This window comes from Oryctolagus cuniculus, chromosome 2, assembly GCF_964237555.1.
Source record: "Oryctolagus cuniculus chromosome 2, mOryCun1.1, whole genome shotgun sequence".
NCBI classification, from domain to species: Eukaryota; Metazoa; Chordata; class Mammalia; order Lagomorpha; family Leporidae; genus Oryctolagus; species Oryctolagus cuniculus.
In genome coordinates, this window is record NC_091433.1 from 161,658,449 (window position 1) to 161,685,407 (window position 26,959).

Genomic DNA, 26,959 nt, shown 5'->3' on the forward strand with positions numbered 1-26,959 from the left:
AGCAAAATTATTGGATTAATATAGTTTTGGCTAGAAATTTAGTGAACAAAAATATCTTGAGTACTGTGTATGTTTTTCATTACCCTCTTGAACTAACTATAGCAATGCTCTGAGAAAAAAACAAGGAATAAGACTTTGGATTTTACTATATTTATAATTGCAATTTTTTGTTGGCATCCTTCTGTTTATTTCAAATTATCATTGCTTTTTGCAGACTGAGTGGAGAGTTAGAGATCAACTTAGTAAAGAAATTTTCTTGAAGAAGTGAATGTCACTGTGAATTTAGAACACTAATCCCCAGCACATTTCTTGCCCCTAAACAATTGCCTCTATTATGTCCCCACAAACATTTTGTCATATTTTTCAGGTAATGCATTTTCATAGACTGGCAAACCTAACTAGTTTGTACAATCATTAGTGCATAACACTAGGTCCTTTGGCTAACTATAGCTTAACTTTTCAGATGACAGGAACTGTTGAACATCATACGCTATTGTGTCCCTGAATAACACTATGTTCAGAAATTCCTTACAAGTTCATTAATGTATTTTCCAGAAAAGCTTGGTACAAAAGCGTCCAGATAATTCTTTTAGTCACAAGACAAGCTAGTAATGAAAATTGCTGACAGTAAAGACTGCAGGGCTGAGTCCAAGAAACCTGGATTTTCCACTTCATGAAAGTGTCATCTCGCATAAGATATTTAATTTCCTTGGGCTTCATTTTTCTTGTTTTCCAAAATGTTTAATAATCCTATACAGCCTGCCTCACAGATTACAAAACATGTATTGTGCATGAAAGTGCTCTGAAATTTTAATAAAAGATTTAGTTACTTGCTTCAGTTTTCATTGTCATCATTGTTATCACTATTCTCTGGAATGTATTCTTTAAATCCTAATGTGGGATGTTATTGTTAGATTTTATTTCAAAAATTTTGAAGTATTGTAGATGCAGGTTCAAAAAATAAATTTATTGAAATATAGATTATATAATTTACTGATTTTTAAACATGCATACACATACAAAAATTCTTTGTCTGATATAATAGGATCTTGGGAGGTCTGAGAGACCAGAACTTGCCAGTTGAATAATGGATGCATCACAGATGTAGCTATCATCATTTTTGACAGGTTCGCTATAATTTGTCATTCTTGTTATTTAAGGGCAATCATGGCAAATGCCACTCACCTGTAGCTAAAGATTCAAAGATATTTTTGCATGAGATAAGGAACCACTGGATGTGCATGCAATTCATATCTATTTTGACAGAAAACTCAATATCTTGAAAGAATGATTTTGGTTTAATCTAGAGCAGGTCACCTAAAATAAATGCTTAAAAAGTCATAAATCAACAACACTCAATAAAGTAGTAAAGTTAGTACATTTCTTCTAGTTTTCAATGTCTATATTGAAAGCAGCTGTAACATTAGAAAAAGATCCAACCCCAAATGTGGAAGCAGTGCCAAACCCTCAAAACCACCAGGAGTATAAAACCGCGTCCTATTTAATTGAAGCTGGATAAGAGGGATAGTAAAATATTGCTTGAGGTTTTAGCACAGAGCTGTCCTCAAGCCAGGAGGAACAATGACCTCCAGATGTTCAGATGCTGCACATATTTCCTTTTCTAACGTTTTCATGTGGCTTCCAAGTTAATTGTTTATAGCAGTTGTAACTAGAAAATAACATTTTATTTTAGAGACTTCTCTCAAAGATGGATGTTTCAAAGTACAACTCCTCTCTTTCTCACTTAAACTTTGTGCCTCTTGGTACTGAAGGGATGTAACTTTCTGCAACCACCAAGGAGACTAATTCTTAAACAATTGCAACTTGCTGTCTGGCTAAGGAAGCACCATTGAAACAGACCATTTCCACAACTTTCAGCTAAGGGGTGGTCTAATTAAGTGTAAAATAACATATTTCTGATTATTACATTTAAGAGATTTAAATAACTTGATGTGCGCCATTTTATTAAGGTGGATACTCAGTCATATTCCACTTTAAGGAATTCTAAAACATTCTCTATTTTCTAAGTGATTTCAGTTAAGGCTGATTTAACTAATCAGGTATAATAAAGTAACTATTACTTTATAAGCATCCTGTTATCAGTGTGTAGAAGTTAATTTATTATTTTTGTTTTTTAATTTATGGCTTTTGGCATGATAGAACATAGACATTGTCAGAAATTATAAGGTAAGCTAACATGATGTATTATTTTTTAAATAGATACATTTCTTGCTAAGATTTTCTGTTTGTTGGGATGCAGATTGAAGTAAGGAGTGAAGCTAAAATGGCATGGTTTCCTGCTGTTTTCAACCTCCAGGAGGTATCATTGTCTGAAACATCCCATGAGCATCAGGGCCTGGCTATAATTGTGTGTGTGTAGGGGGGTGTCTTTGTATTAAAGAAAACTATTCTTTATTTTTTTCAGAAATATGCCCACTTAAATTTGATTTTAGCTTCTTAGAAAAACTACTTAAAAACTTCAATTTTCATTTTTTTAAAAAAAGTCTTCTGTTTTTGTTTTTGTTTCAGGGATGATGCTTTCAAGGAACCATAATTGTTTCCTACAGCAAATTTAATCATTGCTCTTTTCTGTGTAGTTACTTTATCCTGAGAGATCTACCACAAGAATAACTCTAAGTATTAGTTTTGTTAGCTTTCTATTGCAGCAATAAAAATTGACTACAAACTAAGTGATTTAAACAATACAAACATAGTCTTTTATAGTTATGGAGGTCGGAGTACCAAATAGGGCTTAATCAAAATTGTGCACAGGACTGAGTTTCTTTTTAGAATCTCAGAGGAAGGATCTATTTCTCAGACTTTTCCAACTTCAGAGGTGCACACATTCCATGACTTTTTCTGTCTCTAAAGCTGGCCTCTTCTGCAATCTCTCTTAGTCTGACATGCAATTTTCAACTTTCCTGTTTCACTGATAAGGATCCTGGTGATTAGATTGGACCCCACTTGGATAACCCAGAATTTTCTCCTCATTGCCTAGTCAGTGATTAGCTACTCTAATTCCATCATAAACATATTTGTCCACTGTTAAGTAATATTACATATTCAAAGGTTTCGTCTTGAGGGTGGAGGCATTGGAGGAAGGTGTTACACTATTACAACAGCTGATTAAGTAGATATTCTTAACATGATTTCTTTGAAAGTTAAACCTCATACCTGAATGTTTTCTAATGCTCTTGTCCCTAGAATTCATTATCTTCACACCTAATAGGAATTTGGACTGGATATTCTGCTTTAGATATTATTTTCCAATTAAAATTTATAGTATTTTAGGGCCATAATATGTTGACTTTTAGACTTTTATTGACTAACCAACAAGGACAAAATAAACAGAATAGGTGTAGCCTTCATATTCTCTTTGTTTGAAGTTCCTTCTTTTTAATATTGTTGTTTTAACTTCAAAATCTCTTCTGCAAATTCAGGGTGCTGCATCCAGAAAGGAACTTGTACATGGCAGGCTGCCTGCCTTTTAGGGAACCTCCTGAAGTATATGGCACACATTCCCATAATGCAGACACCTGTTAATCCATTTGAAATACTTCTGGTTGCTAACTTTGTGTTTGTAAACTGCAAGTCTTGAATGTTCATTGTATGCCACATGCTTTGTGAGCAGCCTTTTGTTTACCCCTCAGAACCTCCTTTGTAGTTGGTTCAGCAGAGGTTCAGCAGTATTTGGAAGTTTCGACAGAGTTACACAGCCAATATGTGGTAGAGTGTTTACATTTCGCTCTATTTGAGGTAATTAAGGTACCCAATAATACCCAAGTAACAAAAACTAAGGAAGAAGAATTTTAAAAATAACTGTAGTTATGGGGAGAAGTTAAAAGTGGGAATAGCAATATCATATTAATGAGGACAATGAAGGTTTGAGGATTGAATGTTCAATACTGTAAGATGATTTAATTAGCCCTGAGACACCTAGAAGAGAGGAAGACTACCATGATGATTGATCAGATGGCAAACCACAGGCAGTCCAAAAGTGTTAGGAATGGTATAAAGAAATTAAAAAAATGCTTTCAAAACTGAAAGCAATGAAGGAAAGGGAATGGACAGAAAAGAATGGAAGACAAGGACTTGTTAATGCTATATAATGAGCTGGGAATAGCGTTCACACAGGTGAATATCAGATTGAATCTTGAGTCTGCCATTTAGTAGCCATAACTTTATCTGGTTAATTATTTGAGCAGCAGCTTGCTATCTGAAAAACAGAGGCAATTATAACTCATTAATGCTGCAAGGAAAAATTATTGAAATGTTAGATACCGCTAGCTCTATAGGATTGAAATGATGCAAAACAATGGGCTTACTTGAAGACAGCACAGAGACAGTGAAAAGAAGAGAAATAAAAGAGATGGCAGATTTTTGCAGAGATTGAGAAGGAGCAGAATCTGGAGTCCAGATGGAAGGGTTAAGGTTCAGCCAAAGATGTGCGTTGTGCCTGTCTCCTCAAGTAAACTCATCAAGCCCTTCCACTGTGGCGAGATATCATGTGATTGCATGAAACAGAGCTTAGGAGGGGAAAAGCCTCTCTGATCGCCTTTCGTTCTTCAGACTTCCATTGGCCCTACTTCTGTCTCTGTTTACTTGCTTCTGGAACTCCTGCCAAGAAAGCAAGCAAGGACTCAGAAGAGCTAGTCAAATACATACATTACTGGGTTTCTGCAACTTGCTTAGCCTGCCAACTTCACTATAGTAATGTATGACCTGCGTGCAGTGGCATCAAGGTGAAGATCGCATTGTCCCTAGGACAATGACAGTAGGTCAGGAGATTCGTGGTACATTGGGCATCCATACATTGGGACAGCTGTACTCTAATTTGAGTGAACGTACCGCTGCAGCACTTGTGACTTATCACAGAAAGAAGGCGACGTGTTCTAGTCGGTATTTGTTCTGTGGCCGGATTGTGTCATGTAGCTGTGTTTCCCTTTTTCTTTTTTTTTATGAGAAGTTATTACAATAGAGAAATCAGCAGGATTACTCTGTATTCTCACGTTTGGCCTCCCATAAGACACTGTGTGACTTTACATTAGAAATTAGAACAAGGAACGCTTCACTGCTCCTGTTGACATTGTGTGATTTCTTTTATCTGTCGGGGGAAAAGTGGCGCATATTCCATTGCTTCTTTATATTTTTCCTGTCTTTTCTCATCGAAAACTCAAAAATATCCCAAACAGTATTGGAGTAACTGCTATTTTGGGTTCTTTGTAGAATTTTGTTTTTAATATTTACATCACAATGCTCAGTAAAAACAATGCTCAACTATATATTCAACTTAATATAACTAAAACATAGTCCTTGGCAAATAACTATAAAGACTCAGCGAAATGTTAACAGAGGTGGTGATTCAGTGGTGAGATAATTGATTGGCTTTCTCTTGTATTAAATAATTAGAGCATTTTTTACTTTAATATAAAAGTAAATAATGAGACTTTATTCGTCTTATTTTGCTGTATGTATTTCTTTGCTCTGCCATTTTGTCAGTGGTTTCTGGTCATCTCAAATTAATCATTATTTGGGAGCTGGCAGGTAATTAATAATATGTAATGGAAAAAATACTTTCTCACATAAATATTTATATAGATCAAATATAAATAATTTCTTTTTAATGCTTTCTCTTTAACTGGACTATAATTTTAAAGAATATCATATTGTCTTGAGGATTCAATTCATAATAGGAAAATAAAAAATGGAAAGTTAACAAACAGAAACCAAATAATAGAAAATGATAAAAATCAAGTGGTAAAAATTTATCTACTAGGTAACTCAACTTGTGGTATTTGTTCTACTTACGAATTCTTTTTTTTTTAACTTTTATTTAGTAAATATGATTTTCCAAAGTACAGTTTATTGATTACAATGGCTTTTCCCCCCCATAACTTCCCTCCCACCTGAAACCCTCCCATCTTCTGCTCCCTCTCCCATTCCATTCACATCAAGATTCATTTTCAATTATCTTTATATACAGAATATCAGTTTAGTATATATTAAAATTATATCATTTTGCACCCACACAGAACATAAAGTGTAAAATACTGTTTCAGTACTAGTTATAGCATTAATTCACATTGGACAACACATTAAGGACAGAGATCCCACATAAAGAGTGAGTACACAGTGACTCCTGTTGTTGACTTAACAATTTGACACTCTTGTTTATGGCCTCAGTAATCTCCCTAGGCTCTAGTCATGAGTTGCCAAGGCTGTGGAAGCCTCTTGAGTTCGCGGACTTCAATCTTATTTAGACAAGGTCATTGTCAAAGTGAAAGTTCTCTCCTCCCTTCAGAGAAAGGTACCTCCTTCTTTGATGGCCCATTCTTTCTACTGGAATCTCACTCGCAGAGATATTTCATTTAGGTCTTCTTTTTTTGTTCTTTTTTCAGAGTGTCTTGGCTTTCCATACCTAAAATACTCTCATGGGCTCTTCAGCCAGATCCGAATGCCTTAAGGGCTGATTCTGAGGCCAGAGTGCTTTTTAGGACATCTGCCATTCTATGAGTCTGCTGTGTATCCTGCTTCCCATGTTGGATCGTTCTCTCCCTTTTTTATTCTATCAGTTAGTATTTGCAGACATAGTCTTGTTTGTGTGATCCCTTTGACTCTTAGACCTATCAGTATGATCAATTGTGAATTGAAATTGATCACTTGGACTAGTGAGATGGCATTGGTACCTGCCACTTTGATGGGATTGTATTGGAATCCTCTGGCACATTTCTAACTCCACCATTTGGGGCAAGTCCGATTGAGATTGTCCCAAATTGTACATCTCCTCCCTCTCTTCTTCCCACTCTTATATTTAACAGGGATCACCTTTCAGTTGAATTTCAACTCCTAAGAATAAATGTGTGCTAATTACAGAGTTCAACCAATAGTATTAACTAGAACAAAAAATACTAAAATGGATAAAGTATTAAATTGTACATTAACAGTCAGGTCAAGGGCTAAATATTGAAAGCATTTTATTCCCAGTTACTCATTTTGTGTCATTCACATAGCAAAATAGAACAAATTTAAAGCATAGAAAATACATCCACAATTTTTTTACGAAAGACAAGAATTCAGAGCTTTAGAACATAAGGAAAAATTTAAAAAGCCACTTAATATATATGAGTGCTTCTAAAAGACTGCAGAAAGTGAAATTAAAATCAAGTTTATTTTGGATAACCAAAATATATGCTATATAAATAACACAAAATGAGCAACTGGGAAAAAAATGCCCTCAATATTTATTTATTTGGGAATAGAGAGAAAAAAGAGAGAGAAATTGAGTGAGAGAGATACCTTTTATCTGTGGTTTCACTCACCAAATGTCTGCAACAGCAAGGACTGGGCAAAGGCAAAGCCAGGAACTCCATCTGTGTTTTCCACATGTGTTCCAGTGATTCAGTATTTGGATCATCATCTACTGCCTTCTTTAGTTCACTACCAGGAAGTTGAACTGGAAGTTGAGCAGCCAGGACTCAAACCAACACTAGGATATGAGATATAGGCCTCACAAGTGGTGGTATAACATGACTTGCCACAGTACCAGCCCCTAATAAAGAAATCAATTTCTTAGAGGCTAGACCTTGAGCAGCCTAAAGCAGAGGGCCCACCTGAAAAGGGTCATTTTCCTGCATCATATTAAGACAGATGATATCACATGCTGAGAGAAAGCAAGAAAGGGAGCTCATAACCTCAAGCTCTTTAAATTAGCGGCTAATCTATTCCAAAGAAAAGAAACTGTTGACTTGGGGATGCAGTTACTAACAAATGCTTTTTGGGAGTATGTTAATGTCCTACCATACTTTTTTTTTTTTTTGTAGATGTGTTGTTTAGCCTACAAGTAGATTTTCATTTTAGTAACTACTTTACATGTATAGAATTTAAACTGAATCTTTTTTTTGTTAGTTTATCATTCTTTTCACTGGCAATCCATATATATATATATATATATATATATATATATATCATTCTTTTTTCCCATTTTTCTGTGAACTTTTCTTTTTTTTAACTTTTATTTAATCAATATAAATTTCCAAAGTATAGCTTATGGATTACAATGGCTTCACCTCCCCCCATAACTTCCCTCCCACCTGCAACCCTCCCCTTTCCCACTCCCTCTCCCCTTCCATTCACATCAAGATTCATTTTCGTTTCTCTTTATATACAGAAGATCAGTTTAGCATATATTAAGTAAAGATTTCAACAGTTTGCACCCACATAGAAACACAAAGTGAAAAATACTGTGTGAGTACTAGTTATAGCATTAAATCACAATGTACAGCACACTAAGGACAGAGATCCTACATGAGGAGTAAGTGCACAGTGACTCCTGTTGTTGACTTAATGAATTCTTAAAAGAAGCAAAAGTGTGTGCAAGGAAGCCTCATGGAAAACCAGAATACTGCCATGTAAGTGTCAGGATTTGTGGCTTTAGGCAAGAGGGAGAGGCTCTCCATGGCCTAAATTAGTTTCTCCTCTGACTTGTTCTCCTGACTGAGATTCATGTGAGGGAGCAGTGCAGAGAAGAGGAAGAAGACAAGGGAAGGGAAAGAATGAATATGGGCATGGGGAGGAAAAAGCAGCCTTGCAGCCCTCAGGTAACGGTAATGAAGAAGACTCATATCCTTATTTTAGGACTCCAGGAAGGGAGAAATTTTAATCTGAATACTGAAGGAAAAAATTGATAATATAAAAGCAAGCTTTTTTGACTTTTTCCTTGTATAGTTTTTACTGTCAAAAGAATGTTCTTTCTTCTAGCAATTTATTTTACAGGCAATAGAATACATGAAATTTTTGTTAAATGGTTGCATGCTTGTTGGGAAACATCCTTAACATAAATCAAATTGAGAATGTAAGTATGAAAGTCTTGGTAGTGAATAGGGTACTGGTGATCTCTTCCAATATATTACATATTATTTCCATTTATGCTGTTTTTAGACTTAAAGCATATTCCATTTGTGTCCTTGGTTGAAGTAGTAATTTAAAATACATAAATAATTTAGCAGCACATCTCAAGGACCTAGAAAAGTAAGAACAAACCAAGTACAAAATTAACAGGAAAAGAGAAAAGATAAAAATTAGGAAATAAAAACAAAGTAAATTAGGAAAAATGAGGAAATAAAATTTAAATAAAATTCATGCAGTATAATTATTGAAATGAAAAGCTATCCTTCTTTGAAGAATATAGACAAGATTGAAAACCACTTGGCAAACAAATAAATAGTTAAATAAATGGGGATGACCCAAACTAATAAAATCACAGATGAAAAAATAGATATCAAAACTGACGCTACAAAGAATCTGTGAGAATTATTACAAATAGCTATGTGCCAACAAGTTGGAAAATGTAGAAGAAATAGGTAGATTTTAGGGCACATACAATTTAACAAAATTGGTAAACAAAACATAGAAAACCTGAGTAGACCAGTAACCAAAATGAGATTGAATCAGTAATAAAGGCTCTCCAACAAAGAAAATCCTAGGAGCTGATGGTTTCAATGGTGAATTCTACCACAATTTAAAAGGAGAACTAATCCCAATTCTTTTTATACTACTCAAAACAATTAAAAGGGAGGAAATCCTCACAAACTACTTCTTTAAGGCCAGCATTGTCTTACTTCCAGGAAAAAAGATACAATAAAGAGAATTGTAGGCCAATATCCCTCATAGTTGCAAAATTCCTCAACAAAATACTGGCTAATCGACTCTAATAGTACATCAAAGAGATCTTCACTCAGACCAAGTGGGATTTATCTCAGGAACACAACTTATGCAAATCAAAAAGCATGATACATCATATTAACAAACTGAAGAGTAAAACCCACACGATTATCTCAGTAGAGGTGGAGAATGCACTTGATACAATACAACATCCTTTCAAGATAAGAACCTCAAGCAAATTGAGTATAGAAGGAACACAATCAAGGCAATGTATGACAAATTCACAGTCAGCATCATATTGAAAAGGGAAAAGCTGGAAGCATTTCCAGTAATATACAGCACCAGATAAGGATGCCCAGTGTCATGATTACTGTTCAATATAGTTCTGAAGTTTTAACCAGAGCATTATTCAAGAAAGGAAATCAAAGTGTTACAAATTGCAAAAGAGGACATCAAATTATCCCTTTTTGCAGATGACATGATCCTTATGAAAACTGCCCTATCAGCATGTTTGCCTTTCTTATTTTTTTTTTTTTTATTTTTGACAGGCAGAGTGGACAGTGAGAGAGCGACAGAGAGAAAGGTCTTCCTTTTGCAGTTGGTTCACCCTCCAATGGCTGCCGCGGCTGGCACACTGTGGCCAGCGCATCGCACTGATCCGAAGCCAGGAGCCAGGTGCTTCTCCTGGTCTCCCATGCGGGTGCAGGGCCCAAGGACTTGGGCCATCCTCCACTGCACTCCCTAGCCACAGCAGAGAGCTGGCCTGGAATAGGGGCAACCGGGACAGAATCCGGCGCCCCGACCGGGACTAGGACCTGGTGTGCCAGCACCGCAAGTTGGAGGATTAGCCTAGTGAGCCGTGGCGCCGGCCGCCTTTCTTATTTTAAAATGAGTATGTCTTTAATGGGAGGACTGTGGAAGAGCTTTATTTGTTAAAATAACCGGTTGTTGAGGACAGTGTTGTAAGGCAGCATTACCAGCATTACATAGTGGGTGTTGGGCCAAGTCCCAGCTGCTCTGCTTCTGATACAGCATCCTGGTAATGCACCTGGAAAGATAGCAAATGATGATCCAAGTACTTGTGTCGCTCCCCCTCTTCATGGAGGAACGACACTAGACCCTGCACTGTTCTTTTGTCTGCTCGGCCCTTCCCGGGTTTGCTGCTGGTCCTTCCCGGGTTGGCTGCTGATCCCTCCACCTCCGTGGAAGGGCGGTTCCCCCTGCCACTTTCCCCACCTCCGCAGGGGAGCGGCACACCACTGGCCGGCTCTCTCGGGGGCTGCTCAGGTGTCCCTTCAGATAGACGTTCCTGGTGCATGTTGTCTCTCTCCTCCTTTATAGTCCTCTTCCACCAATCCCAACTCTGCTACCCACACACCGAGCACGCTGCTCTCCTCCAATCAGGAGCAGGATCAGCTCCTGCAGCTTATCAGTCAAACTGGCGAGAGGCAGCTGTGTAGAAGTTGTTTACTCCTCTCCCAGCACCATAGTGTGGGAGAGCAGATGCATAGAATAAGTCTTAATTCCAGTAACTTAGTCTAGTCCGAGTTGCTCCCCACATACTTGAGCCCTGAAACGCACATGGGAGACCCAGATGGAATTCGTGGCTCCTGACTTCAGCTTCGTCCAGACCTGGCTTTTGCTGCCATTTGTGGAGTGAACCAGTGATGGAAAATCTTTCCCTCTCTCTCTATCATTCCTTCTCTCTCTGTCACTTTGTCATTCATATAAGTGCATAAACAAATCTGTAAACAAACAATTGTTTTTCACATAAATCTATGGTAAAACCATTGCCTTTAATGTTAGTGAATCACTTATTTCTCCAAGGAATCTTCAAAATGTTCGTGGAAATGAATATTGTGAAAAAACTATGCATGGTTTCAAAATTATTTTGCAACACAATAAAATACCCTTTTAAAAACATTTATTTATTTGGAAGGCAAAGAGTCAGGGATGGAGGGAGAGAGAGATAGAGAACCTTTCTGTTGGTTCACTCCCCAAATGGCCACAGTTGCTAGGGCTGGGATTTGTGGAAAGCTGAGTGCTTGGACTACAATCCAAGTCTTTCACATTAATGACAGTATCCAACAAGCTGAGCACCACAGCTGCCCCCGGGTCTGCCTTAACAGGAAGCTGGAGTCAGGAACTGAAGGTGCGAATTGAATCCAGATAGTGTGATGTGGTTGCAAGTCTCTTAATCACTAGGCTCAATGCCCACTAGAAAATAAACTTAACTTTCAGTTCTATTTTCAATAAACCTTTTGAGGTATACTTGCATATTGTCAAAGTATATAGAGAGATCTAGGTGCCTGCATCCTCAGACTTTACAAGTCCACGTGATTCTGTAACTAGTTCCATGAAAATAGCCAGAATGTGAAAGGTTTCACACTTGGATTTTATAAGTAGTGTAGAATTTATGGCTTCCAACATCATTCTGTTTCACATGCATTTGATTTATGAGGCATGAATGTAAATTTTGATCACCAACAGAAAAAGTACCTTAGAAAAATTATCTGCTATATGTCATAAACTGAACAACATTTAAGCAATTATATCTAGTGTTTTTAGTGAAATGATGGACCTGGTTTCCTCAGTCACCACTGTGTGTGTTTATATAAATGTGTCTCATGCAACGCAAAGCAAGTTTATAAGACTAGACTTTTATCAGGATATAACTAGTGATAACTAACTGGCTTGGTAATAATGGGAATTTATTAGCACAAGACTCCATGCAACAACTTCAAGTAAAATGAAAAAAGGATTAGAATATAAATTAAAAATCTAAAACTTCTGTCTTTTAGTTATATATTTCTGCAGTGTGTTTCAATATAAGTTGCTGTCCAACTGTTAAGTTTAAGTTAATAAACATATACAACCCACCTAGTGGAGCAAATGGAAATGCCATTGAAGGCCATGATTCAGTCACTTTTTTAAAAGTCATTATATTCAGTTAGCAGAGAAAAATCATTCAGCTTAATCTTCCTTTCATACACACTAAACACACTGAATGGGAAAAAGAAAGCACTCTGATTATTTTACTAGGCATTAATTTAAATTTAGAGAGTGAGACTTCTGTATAATTCAGCAAATCAATGGATCTAGATAAGACAGGAAATTCAATTAGAACCTTAAATGAATTTAATTCTTGCTCCACACCCCATATCATGCCCAATGTATATAAATCTCCAAAAACAGATGAGGAAATTGCTGATAAAAGTTTCTACTACTAAAATGTTTGGGCACAGATAGGATGCCCATATTTATGTACAGTTGTCTCAAATCCTCTTTTAATTGTGATCTTTATCTTTTTCCTAAAAGTAGTTCATCAAAACTATCTTTATGCAATTAATACATCTTGAGTCAAAAAACAAAGAGAAAAGAAAAAAGAAACTCAAGTTTTTACAGCTGCAGAAAATAATGCCTCTCCATTTGTGGTTGTCCTCAAAGCTCTGCTCATTTTTGCAATGTCATTTAGAAAAATCCTTACACAAATCTTTCTGGTATACGGATCATCTTTGCCTCTCAGGACTGGCATGGGGAGGTCAGGGCGGGGACGGCGAGGGAGTATATTTCACTGCTTCCCCAAAGAGAACTACAGGCAGTTTTTCACTTTGCGTTCACTTAAATAAAATCCCCAATTGAGACACAAACCAGCCTGCATTTCACTGTTAAAAAGTTAAGGATTTTACAAGATTGTTATTCTTTTGGGTAATGTTCTGGTTACAAAGTTCCATAGGATTTAAGTGATTCCCCGATCCCCGATTGTATGTTGTCTTCAAATCTCCGTGATTGTGGTAAGTTGTAGTTTTTCAGAAATGCATATATACAGTGCTACCTCAAAAGCTTTGTGGACAAATGGAATTAAAAGATAAGTTTATTTGGGTGTAAAATATTTGAAGTCCACGTATATTTTTTCATAATATGCGTTTCCCGCGAACATTTTAAGTATGCTGTAGCACTGGTACAGATATGCTTGGACATAGATTTTCTGAGCTGTGGGTACTTCCATCAGGTAGAAGGAAAGCATTGAGGCTTCAAAGATTACTTGTACTCCAAAGTATAATATGAAAATCGAGTGACACAGTTTTATAATGTTTAGTGCTATTCAGTGAGAAATTTATGGTGGCAACACAACAGCCAAATGTTTTTCCCATCTACCAGTTCTTTTCAAATTTGAAGGCACTGCCTTATTACAGAAAGATTTTATTGTAGTTAAAGTACCCGATTTGTTTCTGAGGCATTCCTGGAGCACTAGCAAGAGGAGCTAGGTCTAATCAATATTCTATATTACTTTTTCTTCTAACTCTTGCCTGAATATGTAATTTAAAAGAATCCTTAGTATATGAAATGAGAGCATAAACTATGGCTGAGAGACAGATTGATTCTGGTAAAAACCAATCCTTTTACTTCATTTCAACACATTTTCTTAAGGAGTGTGGACAAAAGAAGAAAATGAGGTTAGTAATTACTTCTTAATTTAGGTTCATGGTGACCTTGTACAAATTTTCTTACAATTCTGAGTACAAAGTCATATCCCACAGCCCACTAGATAGCAATAATTACAGAAGTAATTCTGGAAGAAAGGAAAGAAAAAAAAAAAAAAACCTTCAAGTTGTTGACTCCAAATGTTCTCCTGAAATGAATCAGAAATTGAGCACTCCAGACCTTTCTGAATAATAGCTTTAAAGTTAAATAGGGATTGATGATCAGGCTACAGGCTTGCAGAGCTAGACTTTCTGGGGCAATCTATCACAGTACCTGCCCAGCTCACAGACACACACACATACACACACACACATTTAAAGCAGAAAATTAATCAATATAGTAATCAAAACCATGAAAATGTCTTTTCTCTTTTAGCAATGATAGGCCTGCCTCTTGGTAGAGGATTTTTTTTCCTAAAAGTAAATTTTGACGTATCTGACATATTTTCTCTGTATGTAGGTTTATGCCAATCAGTTGAGACGACTGTGTGAGACTGGTAAGATTCGAAGCAGCAATCCTCGAGGGAACTGGCTAGGCACTGGGGTGCCTTGGGCTAAGCCACCACTGGCAGTGCTGACATCCTGTGTCTATCCCAGTCCCCAAGCACAGCTTCAGCCTTATTTGGGAACCCAGTGCAAACGCCTCATTGAATCTCCACCTCTAACTTCATATTGCTTTTGGAACCCTAGGGGAGGGGAGGGTTGTAGGGATTTCTGCACTTGCGTTTTTAAAAGCCAGTTTGGAAATACATCACATGACCCCAGATGGGAAGAGAAGAAAATCTACATTGTCATTATAATCTCTTTATCACGTTTTAAAATCAATACATCTACTTGATCTTCTAAGCACTGAATTAAAGGTTTGCATAGTTGAACTCTCAGGGAAGAGTTGAGTTCTACTAGTTTTTGAAAAAAATTTTTTAAGTGTTTTTTAAAAATATTTATTTATTTGAAAGTCAGAGTTACACAGAGAAGGAGAGGCAGAGAGAGAGAGAGAGAGAGAGAGAGAGAGAGAGGAAGAGAGAGAGGTTTTTTAAGTTTTAAAATTTGACTTTCTTTTCTTCCTCCCTCCTCTCTCTCCTTCCTTCCCTTCCTCTCTCTTTCCTTCCTTCCTTCCTTCCTTCCTTCCTTCCTTCCTCTCCCTCTCCCTCTCCCTCTCCCTCTCCCTCTCCCTCTCCCTCTCCCTCTCCCTCTCCCTCTCCCTCTCCCTCTCCTCTTCTGTTTTTTTCTTTCTTTCAAAATCAGATTTACAAAAAAAGAGAGACAGAGAGATCCATCCACTGGTTCACTCCCCAGATGGCCACATGACTAGGAATGGGCCAGGTCAAAACCAGCAACCAGGAGTTTCTTTTGGATCTCCCACATGGGTAGAAGGGATGAAAAAACTTGGGCCATCTTCCAATGCTTTTCCTAAGCCATTAGTAGGGAGCTGGATTGGAAGTAGAGCAGCTGGGTCTTGAACCAGTGCCCATATTGGCATCCTGGTGTCTCAGGCTGCAGCTTTATCTGCTATGCCACAATGCCAGTCCCAAAAGTTAACATTTTCTTAGCATTCTGCCACATTCATCTCAAACACAGACATTATGTACATACACATATATGCTATTTTTCTTGAAAACAGAGAACTTAATGTCAAAGTGAGGAAGTTTTGAGACCAGAAAATATTTTTGACCCAAATATAATACATGTCTTTCAACCTTCATCTAAGATATTTTGAGATAACTATCATTAATTGTGCTGCATTTTTTGTTCCTTGGTCTCCATCAGATAAGTGGTGTTTTCACTAAAAATAATCAAATGCAGTTTGAATGAGGCATGGAAAAACAGTAAAAATGAAAAGATGGAAGCAAGTCCCATGGGTGAGTTAGGGGCACAGCACTGGCTTTCACCATCTTAAAATTTAAAATGAATGGTTTTCTGCCTCTCTTTTCTGGTACATTGACTCTTTCCATGGTCTCTGCTCCTATGCCAAAAGAGATTTTGAAAATAACTTCTCTACAGGGACTATTGTGATTTCAAAATTTAGCTTGAATAGTATGCAGGCAAAGTTGGGAGAATTTGTTATGTTTCATTTAGAAATGCTGAAAGCATATTGCTCAGCTAAGAAAACAATGTCCCCAGTAGAAATTAAGTATCTTACCCTGCTCTGTATTTTGGGGAGAAGGAAGATTTGAAATAGAAACCTCCCAAGAAGTCATGCTTATAAAGTTTCAAAGGACTCAAGCCAACCATTTACTACATGAAAGGTTTTATATTTATTATGAGTTATAATGTATGAGTCTTGCAATGAAAATGGAAGTAATTACTACCATTTCCCAAGTCAGAGTCAAATTGTACCAAGTATTTGGATAAGCAATATGTTATACACATAAACCTATGTAACAAGGTGTTATACAAGTAAAGACTGGTAATTCTTTCAGTGATTTTGAAAACACTTCATTTTAAAGCACAAGTGATCAGTGTTTGTGGAAAAGAGATTGAGTTTGAAACAGAGGTGGATTTATTAAATCTTAGCCAATACATGCATTTGAAATTTTCATGATGATCTATCGGTATAGTTATCTACAAAATTTATTCTGGGGAAATATAAAGCACTTTAAACACACCAATCATATTTTAAAACAAATCAGTGATGAAACTAGGGTTAGAACACTGTATTTGCTATTCCAGCATTAATATCGTACTCAGTTTTATCAACTGCTTATCTGGAAAAACTATTAACTACTATTTAATGTTTTAATTTTTTTTTAAATTTATTTGAAAGGCAGAGTTACAGAGACCGAGAGAGAGAGAGAGATCTTACATCCTCTGGTTCACTCCCCAAATTGTCTCAATGGTTGGGGTGGCCCAGGCCAAAGCAAGGAACCAGGAGCTTCATCCGAGTTTCCCACGTGGGTGCAGGGACCCAAGGACTTGAGTTACCTTCTGTTGCTGTCCTAGGCATATTAGCAGGGAGCTGGATCCGAAACAGTGCAACTGAGATTTGAACCAGTACTTGTACAAGATGTCGGCATTGCAGGAGGTGGCTTAACCCGTTATGCCACAATTCTGGCCCCAACCAATATGTACCTTTGTGTAGTTTATCCCCTCTTAATTTTCAATGTGGTCACCTAAAGTTTGTTTTATTAAAGATGAGAACAGTTAAATGAATTTACAGAAATCATGAGCTAATAAGTCCATGAGCCTAAATTAGTTGAAGCCGTTTGTCTTTGGTGAAACAGCACCAATTTTCTATGAAGAGTTATTTACTGGTCAGTAGTTTGTTTAAATATTTAATTTCGTATTTATTTGAAAGGAAGAATTACAGAGTGAGAGAGGGAGAGTCAGAGAGTGAGAGATCTTCAGTTTACCGGTTCTCTCCCCAAATGCCAAATGGTCACAACAGCCAGGGCTGGGCCAGGCTGAAACTAGGAACCTGTAACTCCAGCCAGGTCTCCTGTGTTGGGTGTGGTACAATCACTTGGGCCATCTTTCAGAGTTTTCCCAGATGAAGTAGAAGGGAGCTGGATCAGAATTGGAGCATCCAGGACTTGAAGTGGTGCACATATGGGATGCCAGAGTTCCAGGCAGCAGTTTAACTCCCAGTGTGACACTGTAGCTGAAATGTGTGTGTGTGAGATAGTATTGCCCCTTTCTGTGAGTGGGTAACAGTGGTATCAAGAACTTTGCCTGAGTTTGCCTTACTGTTTACTTCTTTGGGTTTATTTTTTCTCATCTCTAAACGAAAATCATAATAGTAGGAAGCTTATAAGAATTCACAGATAATTGAATAAAGTAACACACATAAACAAGTTATCATAGTGTGCCGTATGTTATATAATTACTTCATAAATATACTTCAAGAAGGTCATAGAAAATGAGATTAAAATGCAAATTTATTTTTATGGAAAAAATTTGAAATCCATCCATGGTTTTTTTCATAATACTCATTCCATGAACTTTGTAAACATGACTGTATGGTAGTATAGCTGGTATATACTAAGTACTAAAATATAGTAGCTGTATTAGAGCATAAAATATATCACAAAATATTTAATATATCAAAATACATATAAGTATTTGTGGAATGACATATATTTATGACTTATATGCAATATATATGTGCATTTATATCCATATTCATGAAATATGCATATACAATTCAAAGATCATAACATAACTACAATGCACAGAGAAAGTAAACTTTTTTTTGGAAAAATATCTGTAAATAATAAGATGTTAATGGGATTGTAGTCCTCCTTTGGAAACATTTTTCATGGTTGCAAGAATGTTTCTTCCCCATCTTCTTTCCAGAGGATGAGGTCAGAGTTTACAGAAAGAAGGGGCCAGAGTGTGACCCATGTGTCTGTGAGGCAGAAAAGAGGCAGTCAGGTATTCATCCGGGATATCTTCTGATCCTCTTTGAACAGGTACTGAATTCTAAATCATTTTTAAAAATATTGGTTCTATTAAAAATTCTATAATGCACATGTGCATCATGTTACTTTCAATTAGTTTGGACTATCAGTCAAATAATGTAAAACAACAATTATTCAGATAAACTTTTAATGGTAATTATGTACTCAAATGAAATTTGTGTGCATTTCGTCACTGAATATTGAGATTTTAGGCATCATAATCTAGCAGTCTAGCATATGGAGACTAATAACTGGTGTGATTTTAATTAATTTCCACTTTTCTTGCATCACATACCTCAAAAGCCCATAAGTAATGGGAAGGATTTTATAAATACTTTTTGAACATGCTTAGAAGTTGAATGAACAAACCAAGATTCATTTCTCAGTTAGCATGTAAAAAGTTACAGGACCCGTTCATTCCCATGCTAACAATGAGAAAAAGGCAGATAAGCTTAAATATTTATGATATTTGTAAATGCAGTGGAGAGATAAGGGAATAATGAGTGATTTTATAAGAAGCAGAGATTTAAGTAGTAAATTCTAGTGTTTCACAGTAGAGTGGGATAACAATGGTTCACAAAAATATAATGTATTTGCCATAAAGATGAAGACCTGTAATAGAGCAGCTGGTAGCCTCCAAAAAACAAGGAAAAGATAAGAAAATAGGCTGATTGACTGGTTTGATGCACTTATATTGTGTATATGTCTTGGGATATTGCACTGTACTGCATAAAAATATATAAATATCACATATTAATTAAAAATTTAAAATATAAAATAATATAAAATAAAGAAATAAAGCAAGAAAGGAAGAACAAGTCTGATTTTCTCTTGGCAAATCAGTGGGAAGAGTAGAACTCCACTCTCCACTGCAGAAGGGGGTGAAGGAACGAGTCAGCCTTCCTGGACACATGTGGACTGGCATGATGGATTAGTATCCAGAGGGGCCCTGAGCACAGGCAAGCCTGGATCCACTTGTATCAACATTTCCATGGACCTTCAAAGAGTGTAACAGTTATGTTCACACTGGGAGGCAGCAGTGATGGGTCTAGTACTTGGGTCTCTCCCACCCACCTGAGAGACAAAGATCGAATTCTGGGAACCTGGATTTGGTTGGTTTAGCTCTGGCTGTTGCAGGTATTGGTGACTGATGAAGCAGATGGAAGATTAATTAAACTCTTTCTCTCTCTCTCTCTGCCTTTCAAGAAAATAAAAATAGAACTTTAAAATAAAAAGTTATTGATTCAATAATTAAAATGCAAATGATGCTTTAAACTAAATAAAATCCACTTTAATTTTTATGAAAAAGTATGTAACAGGAAAGGATTTAAGATTGGGTAGGTTTGGTTTGCTGAAAGAGAGCTCTTCTGAAGTCTACAAGCCATCATTACTTAAAAGGCACTGACAGCTTAAAGCTGTAGATAATGCGAGAAAAGACAGTTTCCTATAGAAGTTTTGGGGGTTGTAAACATTTAAAAAACATGAAAATATTTGATCAACAAAGATTTTACATATTAATAGGGAACAGTGTAACATTTCAATACATGTGCACAATGTTTAGTGATTAAATTGGGACAATTTTTTTTTTAAAGATTTATTTTTTTATTTGAAAGTCAGAGTTACTCAGAGAGAAGCAGAGAGAGAGAGAGGTCTTCCGTCCAAAGGTTCACTCCCTAGATGGCCGCAGAGACTGGAGCTGTGCCGATCCGAAGCCAGGAGCCAGGAGCTTCTTCTGGGTCTCCCATGGAGGTGCAGAGACCCAAGGACGTGGGCCATCTTTTACTGCTTTCCCAGGCCATAGCAGAGAGCTGGATTGGAAGTGGAACAGTCAGGTTTCAAACTGGTGTCCATATGGGATGCTGGTACTTCAGGCCAGGGTATTAACCCACTGCACCACAGCGCTGGCCCCAAATTGGGACAATTAACATCTCCCCTTCTCTATCTGATTGAAGCCTTAGAACATATCAGAGTTAAATAAAAGGAATAGATTCTTGGTGTTACATAACACCATGGGGTGACCACAGCTCACAATTATCTATCATGGTATTCAGCTTAGGAACTTTGGGAGGTGCAGTTGTACTGAGGAACTCTGAAAATGCACCAACTGGAGGGCAGACGCTGCTAAAGCCTCGATTTGGATCCCAGGTGCTGAGAGAAAGCCCCCAGGTGAAGGGTCCTCCAGCCTTCACCAAATGCACCGCAGCGAGCATCCAAAGTCTGGGGGGCAGTGCATCAGGGTGCAGAGTGATCTCTCAGGGTGCAGAAAACTGGCAGTGCAGCTGATGTCAGACTCTAAGGCACAGGCAGATCTTCTCAGGAAGCTAGGAAATAGATTGAAGAATTCAGGAAGACCTGCAGAGTCTTGAGATTGGGAGAAAAGGAAAGCGTGCTTATTCCCACCAATGGTGACAAATATTTTACTGGAAATTCTAACCTGCAAAAAGAAGTGAACATCCTAGAATATGAAGAGAGAGAAGAAGAAACGTTTTCTTATTCACCTATAACGTGACCGCCATGTAGACCACATTATGCATCACAAAAACAGGTAGACAAAAACTCTAACTCCGAACTGTGACCAGAAGTATAAAGAATAAGAAACCACAACACTGAAAGATAGCAGTTTGTTGGATGTGTCTGTTGTTGGGCCACAAGAATAGATTTTTAATTTTTTTGGAATTTTTGTGCACTGGTTGTAAAACACCAAAATTTAAAATATTAAACTTACTTTTAAATAAATTGTGTTAAAATCAAAGATAATGTAAACTCAAAAAGATCATTTCCCAATGTCTTTATTACATTTCTACAGCATCTACAGTCTTGAGTATTTTTACACCTTTTGTATCTATATGATGGGAATACCATAGTAAGGTGTGGTACTATAGCCAGCTTCCCAACTTAGGGTTCAGTGAGATTCATCAGAAACTTTTCATATGTCATGTAATACACCATGAAAATCAGAAAACATTGCAAAAATCAGATTATACATTTCCAGATACTACAATTGAAAATTACAGATAATTTCAATATAAAAAATCAATACCTAGACTAAAATAAATATGACATATGCATAAATATCTGCAATAGAATACAAATTGCTTAAGTTAAAATAGACCTAAATAAATGGGTCATGGATTGTACACAGATTGTAAAGCTCAATATTATTAAGATTTCCATTATTGCCAAGTTAACGAATGGAATCAAAAAAATCAAAATCAAAATCTTAGTTGCTTTTTAAAAATATTTACAAATTCGTCCTAAAATGAGTACCAGAATGCAAAAATCTGAACTACTAAACTAGCATTTTTAAAAAGATGAACAAAATTAGAGGACTTTACATTAGCAGATTTTAAGACTATTATAAAGCTACAGTAATGAAGAGAGTAGGGTGTTGTATACAGATAGACAAACAGTTAAGTGGAATATAGAGGCCAGAATACACTCAAACATACATGATCAACTGACCTTTTGGCAAAGTTCCAAACAAATTCAGCGAGAGACCGTCTTTTTAACAAGTGATGCTGTAAGATCTGAATATCCACAAGGAAAGAAAGTCAACTTCGTCCCCTGCTCCATTCCATATACAATGGAGTGAGGAAAGATTTTTTTTTCAGACAAGACATAACAAGCATTAAACATAAATGAAAAGTGACAAATTATATCTCATAAAAATATAAATTTCTTGTTCATCAAAAGACACTTGGAGGGGCATTTGGCACAGTGGTTAAGATGTCACTTGGTATGACTGCATCCTTTATCTGAGTAGCCGAATTTCAGACCTGGCTCCACTTCTGATTTCAGCTTCTTGCTAAAGCACGCCCCGAGAGGCAGCAGGTGATGGCTCAAGTACTTGGGTCTCTGCCACCCACAATGGAGGCACAGATTGAGTTCCAAGATCCTGGCTTTGGACAGGTCCACCCTTGGCTCTTTTGGGCATTTGTGGGATGAACCAGCATACAGAAGATTTCTGTCTTCCTCCGTCTCTGTTTTTGGCTGCTTTTCAAATAAATAAAAAATAAGTAAAATTAAAAAATTAAAAGGTACTACTGAGAAAGTGACAAGGAGCACCATATTGGGATAAAATTGTGATACACATATCTTTAAAATGGTGTATTTTGAGTATATAAAGAACTGCACTTGAAAACAAAAAGATAGTGTAACTTAATAATTGCAGAGGGCTTGAACAGACATCTCACCAAAGGACATAGATGATCAATAAGCTTATGATAAGGTGATCAGCATGACTGGTCATCAGGGAAATACAAATCAAAACTCACAATGTAAACTCATTTCAATGAACTTGAAAGTACAAAATTTTTAAAAGAGTGAACATATGGAGGAGGTGAAATTATTATGAATATAACTGCTTTGTTGGATTTTGGCAATTTCTTATGCAGACAAATATATATCTACTGAGGTTTCTATTACAACTTGACCATTGTAACACAAAACCAGTCATAGACAACACAGAAATAAATGAGTTTTTTGTTTGTTTGTTTGTTTTTGTTTTGTTTTGTTTTGTTTTGTTTTGTTTTTGACAGGCAGAGTGGACAGTGAGAGAGAGAGACAGACAGAAAGGTCTTCCTTTGCCGTTGGTTCACCCTCCAATGGCTGCCGCGGCCGGCACGCTGCAGCCGGCGCACCCCCTGATGCGATGGCAGGAGCCAGGTACTTATCCTGGTCTCCCATGGTGTGCAGGGCCCAAGCACTTGGGCCATCCTCCACTGCACTCCCTGGCCACAGCAGAGAGCTGGCCTGGAAGAGGGGCAACCGGGACAGAATCCGGCGCCCCGACCGGGACTAGAACCTGGTGTGCCGGTGCCGCAAAGTGAGCCGCGGCACCGGCCCAATGAATTTTACTACTTTAGGAAATCCTTATTTACAAGCATAGATGGTGGGTGGGCAAGTTTGTCCCATAGATAGTTGTTGCTAATATATGATCTACATTATTAATATAAATTCATGTCTTACTGGAACATTAAATTATTAGTCTACTATAAAATTTAATGCTTCTGCTTATAACTGATTTATGCATAATTTGGACAAAATCTGGAGCCAGAAAAATAACCAGCAAGAAGAGAAATGGATAATCAAATCTAGAAATTAGTGTAATGAAATGTCACCCAAAGATTTAAGAAAATGAAATATTAATACATGCAACAAACACAGATAAAAGAAGTATTTTAAAATTTAAGAAAAAGAAGAAAACATTGACAGTTCCAAATTAAGAAAAATGGTTAGTTAGAAGTGGCGGAACTGGAACAATCATGCATTGTTGATCAGAGTGAAAAATTCTTCAAATAGTTGGAAATTTTCTTTAAAGTCTAGCATATATAGAGAGTAGATATGAGGTAGTTTAGAGATACATTTGCTTTTATGAAACCAAAATTTTCCCCAATGTTGATGTGCCACTTTACAGTCAAATCAGCACTTACTGTATGACTCAGCAATTCCATTTCCAATAATACCAATAGGGAATTCACGCTCTCAAAAGAGACCCTACTCTTAGGGGAAATGAAAACTCATGTCCGGTGCCAGCGCTGTGGTACAGTGGGTTAAAGTCCTGGCCTGATGTGCCGGCATCCCATATAGGTGCCAGTTCTAGTCCCGGCTGCTCCTCTTCTGATCTAGCTTTCTGTTATGGCCTGGGAAAGCAGAACAAGATGGCCCAAATCCTTGGGCCCCTGCACCCATGTGGGAGACCCAGAAGAAGCTCCTGGCTCCTGGCTTCGGATCAGCACAGCTCCAGCCATTGTGGCCAATTGGGGAGTGAACCATCGGATGGAAGACCTTTCTCTCTCTCTCTCTCTGCCTCTCCTTTTTCTGTGTAACTCTGACTTTCAAATAAATAAATAAATCTTTTTTTTAAAAAAAGAAAATTCGTGTCCAGAAAAGAACCCAGGTAAGAATTTCTACAACAAGCACACTTACAATAAATCTAAACTGGAAATAAGCCAAGTGCCCTTCAACAGCAAAATGGAGACAAAATTTCTAACACCTTTATACATTGGAAAGCTATGCAGCAATTTAAAAGATTATACAAATTACTGATTGCCCAATATGAATCTTCAGAACATTTGTTGAGCAAAAAAAAAAAAAAGAAAGAAAGAAAAAAAAAGAAAAAAAAAGAAAAAAAAAGAAAGAAAGAAAGAAAGAAAGAAAGAAAGAAAGAAAACAAAAAAGTAGTGGCGTTGGTATGCTACAAAGCTCAAAATACTAGAACAAACATGATAGAAATCAGAAAAGTTGTCTCTGCTTAGGTGGGTATATTGGCTAGAATACAGAAAGAAACATTCTAATTCTTGCTTTGGTGGTGGTTGGGAGGTGTATACAATAATCAGAAATCAATGAACTGAACTAGGGCTTTCCTGTCCTGGTGTGTAACATACCTCTCTCTCCTCTCTCTCTCTGTCTCTCTCTTTCTCTCTCTGATTGCCTTTATGTTTTAATAAACAAAGAACAATGATAAAAATAATAAAACTCACCAGATGTTATGACTTGCCATGACCTGCTCATTTATAGTTGATATTAAGCTCAGAGGAAAATAGAATTAAAGATCAGTTTACTTTGGTAGAAACAAGTATTTTAAATCCACGCATAATTTTTTCATGGTACACATTTTCCTTAAACTTTTTGAAGATCTTTTGCATATATTAAACTTCATATTTTCATTATAATGGATATACTCAATTTTCAAATAGTCATGTAATTGTTACAGAAAATGACCATATATTAGACAAAGAAAGAAATCTCAAACGCACGAATATGATTAGAAACATTTTATTGTAATGTAACGCAATGAGAAATTAAAAAAATATGAAGGACACTATTTGCCACCTTTAAACTGACAATTTATCTGGAGAAACCATTTAGATTTGTGAATAATTGAAAATTGCAGTTAAAGAATATTTAAGAATAAATAGTAATGAAATCATGACTTATCAGACCCAATAGAATAATTAAAGCTAAAAAGGTGTTAGAATGAAAATTAATGGCATTAAAACTTCTATTTATTTTAAAAGTATATAAACTGTATAAATTGCACACAAAGATTCACAAAACGAACTGAAGAAAATAGCAAAAGGGAGGAAGAAAAAAGCATTAATTAAAGAGATGAGAAATAGAAAAAACTTTAGAGCTCATAAGCAAGCACAAAGGTTAATACTTTGCAAATAAAAAATCCAAAAATAAACAAGTAAGTAGCTAACATAAATTAAGGAAAACAAAGATATCAGTAATCAAGAAAAAAAATCTCAACATATGCACACTATACATTATATATATATATGTATGCATTTAAATATGTAAGGGTACTTCAAAGAGCTCATGAAAAATAGAATATTATATAACAATTATATTCTCAAGTTGGTGATGCATTGTTATCATTAAAAGATGTCTGCATCGCAAAGTTCATGATCAGAGGTCCAATTCAAGTATAGTACAGTATATGTAATCCAAGAGATAGAATGATGATTTATCTTCTAATGCAAAAAGTTCTAAGTACCTGTGAAGAATGCTAGGCTCAGGTTGCAGGTTTCACCTGGAATGATAAACAGGTTTCTGTTTGCATGTCACCTCCTGTTTACTTAATGCTGATTGCCTGGATGACCAATCCTTGGTTGGGCTTCATGAAAAGGACATTAACTGGAATCAGGATGGGAGAGAGGTAATAATCTGCCATATTTTGGACATTCCAGGACTATGACCTTGGGAAATTCCCACTCTGTAAAAAGAACTACAGGAGGGCAGCCCTACACCATCTTTATTGTTTCCATGCTTTCCTCTAGTTATATATCATCAAGAGCCAAAAACTTGCAGGTCACGTGTTTAATGTGTCCCAAAGTTGGGAGGACATGTCAGGATAGGCAAAGTCTGTAGCTATGTAGTGACAGATAAGGTGCAACATCATGCCAGCCTGTGTAGGGCAAGACTGCTCTGTGACATTGTCATAGTGACTGTCGCTGACTGATAACTCTTTTTCACCCCAAATAAGTTGCTTATTCACTACCTTAGACCCCTCTGAATGCTCACCCATTCTTTTCTGTAGTTTTGTCTTTGCTTGACTTCCTGTGTAGTAAAAGAATTATGGAAGCATACCTTGGAATTATATGGTATTTTATAATTTATATAGTTTTAAATGTTATTCCCCTATCTGATACATTAAACAATTTTAGAGGTAACTGTTACTCCAAGTTCTTGCTTGAGGAAGAAAATAAAAAGAACAAATATATAAAAATAATTAAAGGGACAATTTTCTTTCCATATTCAGAATATCACCTTTCATCTCTTTATTAGCTAACCTGAGTTAAGTAGTATGTGCAGACATATAAAGGGGCTTCAAAAAGTTCATGGAAAATAGAATTAAAGATAATTTTATTTTGTTGTAAAAAATTTGAAATCAATGCATATGACAGATATTCA

At 36.6% G+C, this 26,959-nt stretch overlaps 1 long non-coding RNA gene across 22 annotated transcripts in view; it reads left to right on the top strand.

The window, feature by feature from the left end:
• LOC108176366 (uncharacterized) overlaps positions 1-26,959 on the top strand; it is a 259,220-nt gene that overhangs the window by 134,358 nt on the left and 97,903 nt on the right. For 14 of the 22 annotated variants that reach the window (XR_011386688.1, XR_011386673.1, XR_011386675.1 and 11 more), the window contains one exon: positions 18,438-18,553. The exons of 3 other annotated variants lie outside the window; for them this stretch is intronic. This is a non-coding gene — a long non-coding RNA (uncharacterized lncRNA). Of the gene's footprint in view, positions 1-14,604; positions 14,642-18,437; positions 18,554-26,959 lie in introns of all 22 variants that reach the window. 5 more of the 22 variants (XR_011386674.1, XR_011386683.1, XR_011386676.1 and 2 more) reach the window with 2 other exon arrangements.